This window comes from Anguilla anguilla, chromosome 2, assembly GCF_013347855.1.
Source record: "Anguilla anguilla isolate fAngAng1 chromosome 2, fAngAng1.pri, whole genome shotgun sequence".
Taxonomy (NCBI): domain Eukaryota; kingdom Metazoa; phylum Chordata; class Actinopteri; order Anguilliformes; family Anguillidae; genus Anguilla; species Anguilla anguilla.
In genome coordinates this window covers 23,879,370-23,886,718 of record NC_049202.1, presented here as the reverse complement: position 1 = coordinate 23,886,718, position 7,349 = coordinate 23,879,370, and the positions used below count along the sequence as shown (strand labels likewise).

At 40.3% G+C, this 7,349-nt stretch overlaps 1 pseudogene; it reads left to right on the top strand.

The window, feature by feature from the left end:
• The first annotated feature begins 3,559 nt into the window (after positions 1-3,559).
• Positions 3,560-6,721, top strand: LOC118217421 (annotated as a pseudogene).
• The last annotated feature ends 628 nt before the right edge of the window (positions 6,722-7,349 follow it).

Sequence of the window (7,349 nt, the reverse complement as noted above, 5' to 3'; positions counted from 1 at the left end):
GAGCCCATTCGTTCCAAAGGCTTCCTGTTAAATAGCACCTTAATAATACCTTCTGGCATAAATTCTCACCTGCTATGCTCATTAAAAATACCATCTGTTGTACTGAATACCAGAATACTGACGGGACTGTTTATACGCTATTAATAAATAAACGGTTACATTTTGATTGTTTTCTCTTTGTGAGTAGCCTAGGACTTTGTGAGATGGTGGGTGGACCTCGGACCCTGTAGGGGGGTCCAGGGGCATGCTCCCCGGAATAAAATTTTGTACATTTTAAAGTTAAATGCATCAATCCGGTGCACTTTGAGAGCAAAATTAAGAGGCTAGATCTATGTGCTCTAGTAAACAATTTAATCATAAACACATTGGTCAACACATAAACACAAAAGTCCATATTTCATGCGTGGGGCCTTTAATACAGATTTATGATGTATCTTATAGGTTTAGGACACGGTATTCATCAACTCTCATTGCCTTTTGTAGCTGATATTTGTACTGTACCTCTCCAAAAATGAATAAAACATTTTTTTTGTCTATTATACAGCATATGAAGGAGCCCCTTATGAAGGTTTGAGATGAAACAGATTAAAAAATAATGCAAAAATGTTGTCACACAAAGCGGTACAGTACCTAAATGTGTAATAATTAACTCTTGTATGTATTTCTATACTCTGTACTCTCGTATGTTTTCTTGTATGGGGATGGGACAATATGAAAACAATTTTCAACCGTCCACCAGATTTTGGCAATGTTCCAACTCTCACGTCATCATTGTTGCTTGCTTCACAAAAACTATTACACTACTAACTAACGCTTACATTACAGTGTGAAATATCCACATTATATAATACCACTAACCTATTTAAAGACACTCAATTTAAAAAATAACGTATATAACCGAAATATTTTCAGCATATAACCGAAATATTCTTACATAGCAATGATGAAATCTTATCTATGTTCAGTAGATGGAGACAGAGACAGTAAAGCAATGATACTGTTCTATTCGCTTCTGTTTTGCTCCAGAAAATGATGTCAGCTAGGTCTATCAGCAAACATATAGCTTAGCTATGCACAGAAGTCCTCAATAATAATAATAGCATTTTCCAAGAAATTACGAAAAATCGTTGACCACGTTTCATTAGGTGCAGCCTCTTTTAATGCTACCACAGAGTGTGCGTAAGTGAATGCGATTATGAGAAAATATTTTGTTACGCTGACCTATAAAACGCTATTCCAAAAGCAAAAATAGACATGTTATACATTGTTAGAAAGCTTATACTCTCATCTTCTGAATAAATGAATTGTCAATCAAGCCAGACCATACTAAAAAGGGGGACAACGCCGTAATCAACACGTGTGGTATTACGCACAGATATTTTGGAAGGCACCCAGGCGTCACAAATGCGCGTATATTTCACAAACGGATTGTCCAATACAATATATGACCACTCAAAAGCGACATCTCTACGCGTAATGTACGGTTGGTAAGGTTGTATGTTTATTCAATATTTAGTCACAGATATTGACTGTAGAATGAACACGTATCTACGGGCGTTAGCTAACGATATTAACGCTGTGTTCACATCACAACATTGTAAAGCTTGCTATCATGTATCAGGCTATAACAAAACTAGTATTGCTTGTCTAATACCTGCAGGAGTATTTTGTAACAAATGCAGCAGTGAAGTCCCCTCCCACCTGCACAAAACGCACCCAGGCACGAAAGCCAACACCGTTCCTTTTCCTATTAGGAAAATTGTAATAATAATAGCATTTATGCTAATAATAGCACCGTTCCCCCGTCGAGCGCACTGGGTGACACCATTCCTAGTGACGAAACTGCGCCCAAGTTGCCCACCTATAAAAAAGCAATGCTACCCAATATTTCCTCAATTCTTTCAAGTCACTTGGCCCTGTGTTTTGTAATCTTACCATTTTACAATGTCATGCAAACTTTGTGTCAGATCAAAGTGTCAAATATTTCCAATTGCCTCATGGAACACATTGAAATTCATGTAGAAAACTGCTGGTGAGTAACTACAGGAAGCACATTTCTCCAGAAAACATATGTTTATACTTGCTTCTGAACTGAATTTGAGTAAATGTACAAGTTTTTGTATATTTGCTACGTACAATAAATACTGCATGTAAAATACATATTGTACATACATACATAGAGAGCTTCTTTATCCCCATGGGGACATTTCCCTCGCAGCATGTTACATTCACATTTACGAACAGACATTTATACCAAGAAACATACAATCATTCACGCAACAGAAAGGTTGGGCAGCGAAATACATACATACCAATACAAATTGGACATATAGATGCCTATTCAATCAATCTTGACTGTGAGAAAGCCATCCACATATGTGTGGCCTGTTCATGTACTGTATGCTTATACACACAGGGCCAAGTGACCTGAAAGAATTGAGAAAATATTGGGTAGAGTTGCTTTTCTTTACTCAATAGTTTTAATGGCAGGCCTGGATTTTGGCAGTCTGAATGAATGAGTTATAGACGGTGCATGTCTTGTATGTGTGAGTAACTTGGCATTTTTGTACGTTGAGAACGTGTTTTTCATGAGATTCAAGTTACGAGACTAATATCGAGGCTAATATGAGTGTGTACGCATTCTTCGTTCATTGAATTTACACATTCATCTAGGTTAAATCACATATTACCTGCATCAGAAATCCAGCCTGTAGCCTATAGGTGATGTCGTGGCGCAAACTTAAATAAAATAACTAGCCTATAATTCACTCCAAAATAGGCGATCACCCCCTATAGTAGCCTACAGTTCCTATAATCGGTGTAAACATTACGTCAGTCCAATGACCATAATGAATATTAATGAAGTATTACGTTTGGTTGAAGCAGCGCATTAAATGCGGTTCTGCGTTTCGTTGTTGGCTACGAGAACATGCAAAAACTTCCACAGCCGCTCAACACACGATCTTTAAATGAAGAATTATCTGAAAGTAGAATCCTCTGCATGAAAGTAGACTGCGGTCACTGGCTATAACCTATTGCTAGCTAAAGCGAAGACTGTGGGGAAAAGAGTATCTGAGTAAGAAATCAAAAGGGTAAAACGGAGCGCTTTGCCATCTCAGTGTTCTCTTGGAGGAGCATGCGGCGAGTCACCAACAGTTGCCGCTTGGTTGGGGTTAAAGCTGAAATTCACTACAGTGGCTTGCGTGTCAGTGAATGCTCAGAGCGCGTCTGAAATCTTGGACAGTCGTAATTCGGAGACCACTTGCGCGTTTGCTTAGTTTATTTGGCTTTTTTAGCTCATGTAAATTTAGTAGCTCGTTTACGATCTGTACGGGATCTCGGGTGTCTCAGTTGCTCAGGGCTGGTCGAGGTGATCTAAGAACCAGTTAATTGTTTGAAATCTCCTGAATGCATGTGGGGCACCCTGCTTTTAAACGGAGTCTCAATGGATCTGAAGTGGGACAAAGTGGATCTATCTGTGGAACTGAAATTCTAATCCCTTCCTGTCTTCAAATAAACCGCTGTACAACACTTTCAATTCCCACGGGCAGAAAACGCAATGATTATCACAGCTTTATACGTCATGTTGCCCGTGTTGGGTAAGTTGCTGATAACACGTCGCTCTGGATAAGAGCGTCTGCCAAATGCCTGTAATGTAATGTAATGTAATGTAATAACATAATTTCAGCCCTTTTTGAACTCAGAATGTCTTACTTAACATTGTAGTATAGCATAGTTCCGGATATAGCGGTCATACACTGTGAATGACAATATATAATGTTCAACTATTTATGCACAATTTTTTGACATAAACAGGTGGAAACAGTTTCTGGACACTCGCAAGTTTAAAGAGGCACTCTAAAAAAGTGTCCATCTGTCATTGAGGAGTCACTATAATATATTTTTTCTCATTTGTAATGTGTATGATGATGATGGTGATGATGATAACGATGATGGTGGTGATTATTATTGTTCTTGTCATTAGTAGTAGTGGTAGTAGTACACAGTAAAATGTTCAGGGTTTAATAAACTCTTACAGAGTGCATATAGTCCCTATTACACTCATATGTGCTCTGATTATTAACACTGGACATTCTACTGTGTAGTATCATTATTAGTAGCCTATTATTATTCCCACACAGATGTGCTACTGTCTGCCGAGGAGGGTGTGCTGGCTTGCATGGGTGACTGGACTGCGTGAAAGCGAGCGAACAGTGTCTGAAGGAGACGGGCTGTAGCACAAAGTATCGGACAATGAGAAAATATTGGGTAGAGTTGCTTTTCTTTACTCAATAGTTTTAATGGCAGGCCTGGATTTTGGCAGTCTGAATGAATGAGTTATAGACGGTGCATGTCTTGTATGTGTGAGTAACTTGGCATTTTTGTACGTTGAGAACGTGTTTTTCATGAGATTCAAGTTACGAGACTAATATCGAGGCTAATATGAGTGTGTACGCATTCTTCGTTCATTGAATTTACACATTCATCTAGGTTAAATCACATATTACCTGCATCAGAAATCCAGCCTGTAGCCTATAGGTGATGTCGTGGCGCAAACTTAAATAAAATAACTAGCCTATAATTCACTCCAAAATAGGCGATCACCCCCTATAGTAGCCTACAGTTCCTATAATCGGTGTAAACATTACGTCAGTCCAATGACCATAATGAATATTAATGAAGTATTACGTTTGGTTGAAGCAGCGCATTAAATGCGGTTCTGCGTTTCGTTGTTGGCTACGAGAACATGCAAAAACTTCCACAGCCGCTCAACACACGATCTTTAAATGAAGAATTATCTGAAAGTAGAATCCTCTGCATGAAAGTAGACTGCGGTCACTGGCTATAACCTATTGCTAGCTAAAGCGAAGACTGTGGGGAAAACAGGGTGCATGGGTGACTGGACTGCGTGAAAGCGAGCGAACAGTGTCTGAAGGAGACGGGCTGTCCTCTTTAGGGAAAGAGAGCAATTTCACCATGTTGGTGGGACCCGAAGCGGAGGACAAGTGCAGAAGCGCGATGGAAGCTATCAAGCAGAGTCCGCTCTATAACTGCAGATATAAACGGGGCATGAAGAAAGAAAAGAACTGCTTGCGCATTTACTGGAGTATATACCAGACGTTACTAGGTAGGCCTACGCGAACTCAACACATCCAGAGTAAATGCTGGCTTAAGTTTTTTCACGCCGCTACTATTTGCCCTAACATAGCATAGCCTATGCCTCTCAAGAATCACTTTAACAGCAGTCATGTACATTTCAGCAACAAAAAGACGTCCACGTCTGTGCGTAAAGTGCAGTTTGTCATCATCAATCTGCTTTGTCCGGCTACTGTTATAAGTCGTTCAGACCGGATTTCTTTACTTACAGCTGGGAGGCTGCTTTGGCAATTGGATTAGAATTCATGATTGAATGCGGGGGGGGGGGGGGGGGGGGTCGGACCAATGATAAAGCCGATAGCCTACATTTAAATTAAGACGTGTACCAATTTGGGCACTCACTAGCTATCACGGCAGTAAGCAGACCTCGGCAAACAAACGCCATCGGCGTCGCGCACAGTCCATGTTGTTAAACAATATGCCTAATTAGCTATAGCCTACTGACGGCCCAACTGTCTGATGCAATTACAGCTGCATACACAGAATAATTCTAAAATGCTCGAGCGCGCCACATTCTTTCAAAACGGAGAACACAGCCACGCAAACGTTTTAGATTTATGAAAATGTATTCCTTTGACATAATTTTTCAATTGGAAGGAATGTCTAGGTCAATCCTTGGTGTTTTCCAGTGGTTCCGAAAACTATTATTATTATTATTATTATTTGTAGTAATAGTAGTAGGTAAGTACGTATTACTGTTATTATTAGGATTAAAAAAAGAAAACCTGAAATTTGTTGAGGAAAATGTTAAAAAAAATTTCCCACCACCAAGGGAAAGCTGACAGAGAGGTACACCTGTGGAACAGTGGAATTGACTACAAATGACACAAAAAATTAAGGGTTATGGATTAGCAAATACATTTTTTACATATCAATAACTAATCAATTCACAGTGTGTATCAAGATTTTGACCTATAAATGAAAATATGAAATAAAACTTAAATATCAATATTTAATTCAATACATATTTTTCAAGTCATTTTTTCATCACAAGTTAGACTTATTCATTATAGAAATTGGCCGTATTCATGTAGTGTATTGTTATACAAGTATCTGTTAGTTTTATTTTTACAGATTTTAATGCCATTTTCAGGAAATGGCGTACTGGAGGATTCTCCCTATGAGCGAATGAACTCTGACATTTTCCGGTTAGCTCCTATAATTTCAGGTAAGACCCTGGGCCCTATATAGTCTATGTGAGTGAGTGTATGGGATTAGAGAAGAGGTGCATAAATGCTGTATCCAGATTTTTGTAATAAATTGTAGACACAAGCAACTTTCAGAAAGGCTTTCAGAAAGAGCGACCAGCCAGGGGCCCGCCCTGCAAAGGGAGAGCCATTTCTAAGCAACGGCTGTCTCATTGGCTTGTGGAAGCTATTGCTATGGCATATGACTCAAAGGGGATAACACCCCCCCTCGGGCCTGAGGGCTCATTCTACGAGGGGCATTCTACGCGGGCCCAATTCCGTGGGGTCTCCTTGCAGGAGATTTGTTCAGCTGCAGGCTGAGCTTCTCCACATACCTGGACGCTTCTACCGCCTGGACGTCACCAGGAATCCGGTAGCCCACGCAGTTCTGGGGGTGAGCTCTGTGTGAAGCTCACGCATCTCCCCTCACCTGCTTTGTGTTTAGTACTTCCTTACATGGGATGTGCCAGACACACCCTCCCCTCAAGGGGGGAGGCTGCCCTTGCTGGCCTGACAGTTTCTCAGCTGTGAGCATAGGGCGGTGCCTCCTGTAGCATTGGATGCGCTATTGTCTGTCAGAGCCAGACTTGGTGCAATTGGATGCTTCTGAGGAGTCATGACCGGATGTCATTCCCCATAGGTGGATCTCTCCACTCAATGTTTCAGAGAACCGGGGTTACGATAGTAACCTAAAGTTTTTGCTATGTGCTTTAGTTCATTGTAATGTGGAACATGAATTAATCTTTGCCCTAAATGCAGATCTCTTTCAGATTGAACAGTTTCTCCTCAAGGATTTGCTGGGACTTGGCTCCACACAGCAAAATGTCTACTGTCAATTCATTTCTAACAGAGTGCATATAGGCCCAGTCTGTACCAGAGTGGGACCATACGTACTCTGTAAGAGTTGATTTAACATAACATAACATAACATAACATAACGTAAGACGAGAACAGGCCATTCAGCCCAACACTGCTTGTCTATTCCTACCGCTAAACTGTACTTAA